A 9,589-nucleotide genomic window follows, 5' to 3' on the forward strand; every position below is an offset into this window, starting at 1 on the left:
TCTATCATCAAGTTCAGAGAGGAAGGGAGGAGAGAGTGTGTTGTGACAAAGACTCTTGCTGTTCTTACCAAGATCTAATAGATTTTCTTTAATAGATGTTTTTTCATTTGCTATATGCCCTTAGGACAATTTCCAGGAATTTAAATGATTGGGTTTTTTAATAATATAATGTTCACTAGTTATGGCTATTTCTCTGAGGAGTGGGTCCACAGAGCTCCTCAGACTGCTGTTCCAGAAGAACTCTTGAGAGCTTTAAGGAGGGATTTTAAGCATGATCAAAAGATCCTTCTGGCTGTTGGGCGCAGAATGGATCAAAGAGAGGTCAGAGTGTAAGCAGAACACCAGTAGAAGATAAATGGAGTTGTCCAAAAGTGAAATGATAGTGACCAAAGTGGTGGTATAAAAATGATGAATCAAACAGGGACCTCATATTTTATCATTGTAATCCCAACACATAGTACATGATGGGTACTTAATAAATATCTGTTGAATCAAAGAATGAATGACTGCTGTCCACTTTGGAATTAAATCTACACGTGATCAAGCTGACATCACTGACTTCTCTTTTGCTATAATCCTGGATTATGGCAAGACTTGTTTTGCGAAAAAAGTTGAAAACTTAGAGTAGGAATTCTGGTATATCAGGAAGTCTTTGTGTAGGCTAAGACAGGTCATCTCATCTGAGCCAGGAAAGCTTTACAGAAGAGGAAACATTTCATCAGGCCTTGAAGGGTAATGCCGGTGATGCTATAGAGGAAAAGGGGGAAAATCTCAGACTCTACTGACGGTTTTTTCAGACAAAAGAAATGGTTTAATTAGCAGAGTCTCTGGAATATTTGCTGCATTTATAATTCCTGACAAATTTATCTTGGTTCTTTCCTCAGTGGCCTTAAATGTAAATTAATGAGGTTGAGTGAGCTGATCTGTACAGATCCAGCTAACTCTAACATTCTAAGAGTCTATGCACCCATAAATGGAAATCTGCAAGGAATAAATTATGAAAGAAACAAAATGATCTTTCCACCAGATGCTAAACTTAAATCAAGAGCAAAGCATTTCATTTGTATTATGTGTTGTTTCCCTTTACCCTTGAACTTCACACACATGAAACTGTAGTTTAGAAGAGAACAGAGAAAAAATAGTTTTATTGAGCAAATAATCATTATTTTAGTCATTGGCAAAGATTTTAAAATTTCAGCAACATCTAAATGAATGAACACTAGCCCAGTCTACTGCCCTCTTCCTGTACTTGTTTGATTTCTAAAGCACTTTTCATTTCCAATTGCTTTTAAAAATATTTTGGCAGTCACTGTATTCTTTCAAAATCTTATGAAATATATGAGCACCCTCTGACAAACACATAGAAGAATGTATACACATATCCATGCAACTTGAGGAGATTCCCCAAACCTTAAGGGCCCAGAGTTCCAGAATAAGTTTATATTGTAATTCACAATTTACAAAGGGCATTTTTGTATCTTATTTAACACATAACTCTGTAAGTAAAGCAATGTTAGCTTCACCTTATGATGAAGAAATTGGAGCTCTGAAGATTTTACCATTTATCTTTTTCTAGGAAGGTAAGAGAAAGCACTGTGGTTGCTTTTTTCCCAGGGTGTTGATAGCCTCCCATGGCAAGGGGGTGGGAAATCAAACCCTATGTCCTTCTCAAGACTGATTCCGTAAGGAGAGACTGCTTCACTCCAAAGAAGATGAGACACCAAAGGGTTACACCTTGCCCCCACTCCAAGACTCTACAAGAAAATTGCCTTGTTGCTGAGCCTGAGAGAGGTGGAAAATGCTGACATTTTAACCAGCTAACACTCGCTCAAATTTGCAGCCTACGTTCACATCACCGAATTTGAGTGGTTCAAAAAATTCCAACTTCTGAATTTATTTTAAAACAGTTCTGGGCCGGGAACGGTGGCTCACACCTGTAATCCTAGCACTCTGGGAGGCCGAGGCTGAAGGATTTCTTGAGGTCAAGAGTCCAAGACCAGCCTGAGCAAGAGTGAGACCCCATCTCTCCTAAAAATAGAAAAAATTAGCCAGGCTTGGTGGCACGTGCCTGTAGTCCGAGCTACTTGGGAGGCTAAGGCAGGAGAATTGCTTGAGCCCAGAAATTTGAGAGTTCTCGCTCAGGCTGGTCTCGAACTTGACCTCAAGTGATATTCCCTCCTTGGTCTCCCAGAGCGCTAGGATTATATGTGTGAGCCACTGCATCCAGCCACTCAGTGACTTTAAATCTTCATTTTTTGAATGAAAAAATTGGGTCCTAAGTGAAGAGACTTGCTGAGGGTAATAGCTAACAAATCTTTGCCTGGATATGCAGGAAAGTGTGATGGAAACTGCTAACCATGTCCAAAATTTTTGGAGAAAGTTAGCTACACAGAAGACATTTTTAAAAGGTAAGAAGAAAATTGCTTCTGATTTGAAAGAGTTGGGCTTTGTAAATATTGCTTTGATTTCCTAATGAGAGAAAGGAATTGGATATCCTTAAAACAAGCAGTTGAAAAAGTAAATGGATGTCTTCTTCCTAGGAAGGTTCCAATCAAAGAATTGGTAGAGTAAAAGCCACTAACAGCTGAGGATTAAAGGAGCTATGAGAGAAGATAAATAGACATTTAATTCTAGAGTAGGCCAGATATCGTTGGAAAGTATGAGCTGTATGGAACATTATAATCAAACTTTGTATGTAACATCAGGATTCAATGATTGATGACTTGAGGATTCACCAAAAAGTTACCAACATTCTTTAAATAACTTTTTTCAAATCTATAGAAGTTTCACATGCTTATTGTAGGAATTTCAGAAAATACTCAAAAATATATACGATAAAATAAAAATCATCAATAACTCAGTAACTAAGGATTAACTATTGCTAACATATTATTGTTTCCTCATCTTTCTTTGATGCACAAATATGTCTTTACAATGATCACTGTAATAAACATTCTCATTCATAAATCTTTGACCATAATTCTGTTTATTTCCTTTGAATAAATTCCAAGAAGTGAGGTTATAAAAGAAAGAGCTTTGTAAGGCTCATCATATATTCTTACCAAATTGACCTTCAGAAAGGTTGTAACAATTTACATTTCCAAGAACTTTATTCAAAATAAAAATTCATGGAGTCCAACCCTAGGAGATTTGTTCATTCAGCTATGGTGGAGCATATGATGGTCTATTACGCATCCATTGAAAATCATACTTTTGAAGCCTATATAATGATGCAGGAAATGCTTATAATGCAACATTCGGTTAAAAAGTAGGTTACAAAACATTCTACACAATATGATCCCAATTTTGTATTAAAAAATCCACTTATATATCTGAAAACATATATGTATATATAGAAGAGAAACTGAAAGGCAATACACCAAAATATTAACAATGGTTGGCAGAGAACACAAAAGTAGTTGTAAGACAGCAGAGTTAAGAGATTAGGCTTTTAGTCAAAGAGAGCTGTGTTTGAATCCCAGCTTTACCACTTACAAACTCAGTCTTACAACCTTGGGCTACTTACATAACTTCTCTAGGTCTCAGTTATCCTCTCTATTAAAAAATATGAAAAATGTATAAAAAAGAAACTACTTTCATAGGTTCATAGTAAGGATTAAAATAATGGAATGAACGTACAGCTCTTGGGATACAGTAAGTGATCAATAAATGATTGTGATTGTCTTTGAATAACGTGACTACAGGGGCTTTTATTGTCTTTTGTATACATTTTAAAAATACTTTTGTATATTTTTTAAATTAAAAAGCATCCTTGCTATTCTCACAGAAAAAAAATTTCTCTTTTTAAAAGATAATGCTACTTCTTTTACTAGGGACTTAAGTCATATTTCCATGTCTTTGTTTCCCTTTCTACAAAACAAAAGTAAAACCCTAGGAATCTGTCTGGTTTAAAAAAATTGTAGTGAAATAATAATAGTTTACTGATGTAGAGTGCTAACTATCTACCAGGAACTCTGCAGTGGTACACCAAGGGCAGAGCAGTGAGAGTGACTGGCCTGGTCCAATGGGAGAGGGTGCCTGTCTGTAGAGGATCTGAAAAAAACAATAAAGCCTAGTCTGTCGGTTTTGTATTATCACCATGTGCCCACAATTTAAACAATGTCAGTGATGAAAATACTCTTCCCTAAAAAATCTCTGGTTGGTCTATCTTAGAAACTGTTGAGTTTTAATAATATGTATGTGTGTATATAGACAGATATGCTTATAGATACATGTTTCTTATAGAATATGTATAGAATACTTATTATATAATATGTGTGTATTGTATAGATGCTTCAAATTAGCAAACATTGGCCAGGAGTGGTGGCTCACGCCTGTAATCCTAGCACTCTGGGAGGCCGAGGCGGATGGATCGCTCGAGGTCAGGAGTTCGAGACCAGCCTGAGCAAGAGTGAGACCCCGTCTCTACTAAAAAAAAAATAGAAAGAAATTATCTGGCCAACTGAAAAATATATATATACAAAAAATTAGCTGGGCATGGTGGCGCACGCCTGTGGTCCCAGCTACTCGGGAGGCTGAGGCAGTAGGATTGCTTAAGTCCAGGAGTTTGAGGTTGCTGTGAGCTAGGCTGATGCCACGGCACTCACTCTAGCCCGGGCAACAAAGCGAGACTCTGTCTCAAAAAAAAAAAAAACAAAACAAACAAAAAAAAAAACCCAAATTAGCAAACATTGATTACTTATCTCTTAATAAACATTGTATTCTACATGGAAGCTAACACAGACAACTGCTAGTTACACAGTCAGCCATGACACAGGTCAACACAGCTGCATGGGATTGCTTTGAGAGTAAATTCATAATGGTCAGGAATTGTTTGAGCTCACTGAGAGTATTGCTCATGTCTCCAATGCCTGTGGTACAATATAGCTCTACATTTAAACAGTAGATATAAATAAACAATAGCATAGTGGTTATAAAGCTGAAGAAGCAAAACTGGTTTAATTTAACTTAATAATTCTAATGTGACAATCTGAACTTTTAATTTGAGTTTAAAACTTAAAACAGTGAAATGGTGTGAACTTCAAAGTGTAATACCTTGTTTAGTAAGTATAAATTTCAGTTCATACAGACATACATTTTTGTTTTTAAAAATTGAAATGTATTCTTTTTAATTGTTAATTGCTTTGAAACTAAAGAATAAATTAAGAAAATGATGACTACTGATAATAATTTTATCATTCCAGGTGTCAAACACACCAAGTACACCACTGTAACCTTGCAAAGTGCTCTCCCTCATTTAATAATCATGATGCAATGTCACAGATGAGGACACAGGAGTTCAGAGAGCATACGTAAGTCACACAAGGTCCCACAGCCAGTAATTTGCTGAACTGGTTATCAAAACCTCATTTGTCTGACTCTGGAGGCCAAGATTGTAACCAATGTGTCAGGATGTTTGAGTTGCTAACAAGCAAGGCAAAGTGAAGAATAAAGGTTGTTGTCCTTCAGGCTCCTTTTGAGAAAGGAGCCTTGCTTCGGGAAGTTCATTACTTTTGCCATGAACCTTGGTTCCTAGATTGTAAATTATCTGTACCAATACTTTCCTAAGTAATTACCCAGGGGACTAAAAGAGTTTATGCACCTTCCTATAGGAAGCAATTTCCTTTCCTTTCCCAGGAGAAAAAGGTCCATTAGCCTTCTAAATGAGACATTTTCTCTTATTACCTAATCACATTAATGGACATTTAATTTTTTTCCAAATAATATTAAGATAATATAGAGGACCGATTTTTGGAGTTAGGACGAGGATGCAATGATAAACCAAATGGGTTTTCTCAATAGGTTGATACCTGAAGGCACTGGTCCTCGCTACATTACACGTGCCTTGACATTTACTTCCTAGAGAGGCTCCAACATTTACAGTGTTTTTAAATGTGAGACTGATCTTAAGCCACAACTTTTAATTCCACTGTGACATTATCCTTCCTTTTCCCTGAAGTCATGAATGAGTTGTGGTTGGCAACACATGAAGAAAATTGCTTATGTCAGGAAAAGGACTGGTAATAGAATCAGAACTTGAATGCTGAAAGTGTGGGGATCAGGTTACTAAAGTGTTTCCTCTGGCAAAATTTCAACTGAACTTTTTAGCAAGGTCTCAATATGGAAGGCCTTACATTTTAGGAAGGCACTTTTGTGATAGAAAGAGGGGCAGGAAGAAGAAACGATAAGAATTTTGACTTGACAAATGTTCATTGTGGGTGTGTTCTATGTCATGAAGTCTCCCATACTTTTATCTTTACAATGATCTACTGAGAGTTCTTTTGTTCTTATTTTATAGATGGGGAAATTTCTTTTAGCAGAGAGGCCAAGGGACTTGCCCAAGTTGTTACAACTAGTAAGTAGAAAGTGGTAAAATGGGGATGTTAACTCACCTATCTCAAAACCAGGGCTCCTTCTGTTACACTACAGCTGTTTCCCCATGCCATGGTCACTTCTATCCACAAAACAGCTCTTTGAAATTAGGAAAAGAAAACACAGTGTTTAAGAGTATAGGCTCTGCATACATAATGAGTGCGATGCACACTGTCTAGAGGATGGACACGTTAGAAGCTCTGACTCGGGGGGGGCGGGGGCAAGGGCAATATACGTCACCTAAACTTTTGTACCCCCACAATATGCTGAAATAAGAATAATAATAAAAAAAGAACTAAGTATCATAAAAAAAAAAAAAGAGTATGGGCTGTGGCGTCAGAAAGCTTGGGTTTGGATGCTAATCCTGCCACTTAATAGCTATTGGAGTGGGCAGATTGTTATCTCCTAAAGTAGTGGCAATGACAATAATGTTTGCCAAATAATCCATTTCTTCTACATTTCTTCCCCCTTCAATTATGCAAGGATGTGTGACTAGTACTAGCTAATAAAATGCAACCAAAAGTGATATGTGTCATTTCTGGGCTGAAGCACTAAAAAAATCCATGGGTAATTACCCATCCTCTCTTCTCCCTGAGAGGTTGGAAGACCTCAGCTTACACAGGGTGCAGCTAAACTATCTCACAGCCTCCATAAGCCTGGGCACCTGAGACCATGTGCAATAGACACCACCATCCCACCTCACCCCACCTGGGGCCAACTGCTGTGTCTCACATACCGTGAGGGAGACATAAACTTTTATTCTATTAAACCACCTAGATTTGAGGGTTAATTTGTTATAGCAGCATAATCCAGTCTATCTAGACTATTTAACTCACCTTATTTTACTAATCTCTAAAACAGCTATAATGATTTTTGCTTATTAGAATTACTGTGAGGTGAAATAGGACTGTTATATGCCATACCCGAATATATTATCAAACTATCAAGAGGCAGGAAAAAAGAGTTGAATATATGGCAATCTTGGTGAATTGATATCTCTTTTTTTTTTCCCTATACTTTTTCTAAAAGTGTAGGAAAATGGACTATATGATTTTCAAAGGTTCCTTACAACTGCAATCCCCTAATACTTCTTACATCTAAATTTCTCTCTGACCACAGAATTTGGTCATTTAATTGTTCAACCCATATTTATTGGTGATTATTTTGAATCAAGTGCTGTGCTGGGAATTGACCTCAAGAGCAGACCATAAGAAGGGGCAATCTGGATTTTCTCTAATCCATACTGAGGGCAGGGCATGCATCTTCTGGGAATGGAGAGGGTGGTCTGGAGCACATTGGCACAATTTCTCTTACCTATTTTTGAAGAAGCCATAAATGAAATTCTCCAGGAGGAAGCTTAGGGAGGCTGGTGACAGTCATGAGCAGGCCCTTCGGGAGGAGAACAGCATGTCATTTTTGCTTTAGTACTCTTCTAAATGTCTTTCTACATGCCTACAACTAGCTGAGGGGGAGTAAGAGAGCCAAGTTGTCAGACCAGCAGCATCTTAATTATGGAGATTAGAAATATTTTATGCAATTGACACAGCCTCTTCTAAATTACATAGTATGAAGGAAAATGACTCTGTCTAGCACCAATGAAAAAGGAAGAGAGGCGTTCCGAGAGAAAGAAGGTGGATTTCGACAGTTTGTCCAATAAAATAATAATAGTTAGGGAAAGAAACTTTAAAAACCAGGGTAATGCTACAATTTTCATTGCCTGACCCAAATCTCTTAACGGGACTTGAGGGAAGCTGGGAATGACTGTAGCTAAGCTTCAAGTTGCTAGTCCAGCAATTTGTGTAGACCTCACAGCCTTCCCCGCCCCTCCCTTACATGTTCCTTTGAAGTACCACAATAGGAGATAAACTATTGGACCACTTGGGAAGTGAGTGAGTTGGTGGTTAAGTCAGGCTTGATTTCCACGGAGTCTATGTCCTTTACTCAGTGGGAGAAATATCAGTTAGTATCCCTGAAGTGGTACCTTGGTATTCTTAAAAAGTTCAATTACTTCCCATGGCCTACAAATTTCCTGCCAGGAATAGGAGCATCTGGTTCTATGTGAATTGAGGCTCATTGAGAACATTCTGAAGCCTGAACACTTTGGTAAAAAATATGGAGGACTCCTGTCAATCACACTTAGGCGTCATTTTGCTGAATTGAGTAGGGGAGTTGATGAGTAGGGGCATAGCTTTAGCACCTACTGTTTTTATTACTTAATCTTTCCTCCCTCTAGTCTTCCCTGTAAGATACTATCACAGTGATCTTTTTAAAGCAAAAAGCTCACTCTATTACCACTTTGCTCAAAATCTTCTGGTTCCTTTTATCTACAGGAGGTACAAACTGCAAGGCCTACGGATGCCAGGGAATCATGTAGATGGGAGAAACTGGCCCCTGTCAGAAGAGACTTTAGAGAGTGTTGGGAACTGTGGCAAACAGAAGAGCTTGTGCCAAGATCTCCCATCCCACATGCTCTTCTTACAGTGTGACATTGATATTTTTTCCATCAAGGATAGAGGTAGTGGGGAGAATCTTTGATCCCTTCTCTTGAATCTGAATGGGCCTGTGACTATAGTAAGTGATGCTATGTGCTATCTAAGGCCAGTTTCTAAAAGGTAATGCCATCTCAGCCTGGTCCTTTTGGGATGCTCACTCTTGGAACCCAGCCACCATGCTGTGAGGAAGCCCAAGTCATGTGGTGAGACCGTGAGTAGGTATTCTAGCTGACATCCAACAGACAAAATCAACAGCCAGAAATATGAGTGAGGAAACTTTAAGATAACTCCCGCCTCATTCCTAATCTGATTGCAATCATATGAGAGCCCCCCAAGTGACAACTGCCAACCTGAGCCTACCCAGTCCCCAGAACTATGAGAAATGATGATTGTTGTTCTTTTAAGTATATCACATTTTAGTTTGGTTTGTGATACAATAACAGATAACTGGAACATCCAACAGATCTTATTCATTTCTAAGCCTGCACCTTTGCTTAAGTCATTTTACACCTGAGTTCTCTTTTTCTCTCCCTACCTTCACTTATCCAAAGCTATCTGTTCAAGGAACAGCTGAAATGTCACTTTGTTTATGAAGACTTTCCTAATCATTGCACTCGCTGGTGATCTGTTCTTCCTCCGTACTCTGGACACTGTACATTTTATTCATTTATTCTTGATTAATAGGTCATTCGGGAGAACCTCTTCTGCTCCCCCCAGTCGTTTCA

This window comes from Eulemur rufifrons, chromosome 7 (assembly GCF_041146395.1).
Source record: "Eulemur rufifrons isolate Redbay chromosome 7, OSU_ERuf_1, whole genome shotgun sequence".
NCBI classification, from domain to species: Eukaryota; Metazoa; Chordata; class Mammalia; order Primates; family Lemuridae; genus Eulemur; species Eulemur rufifrons.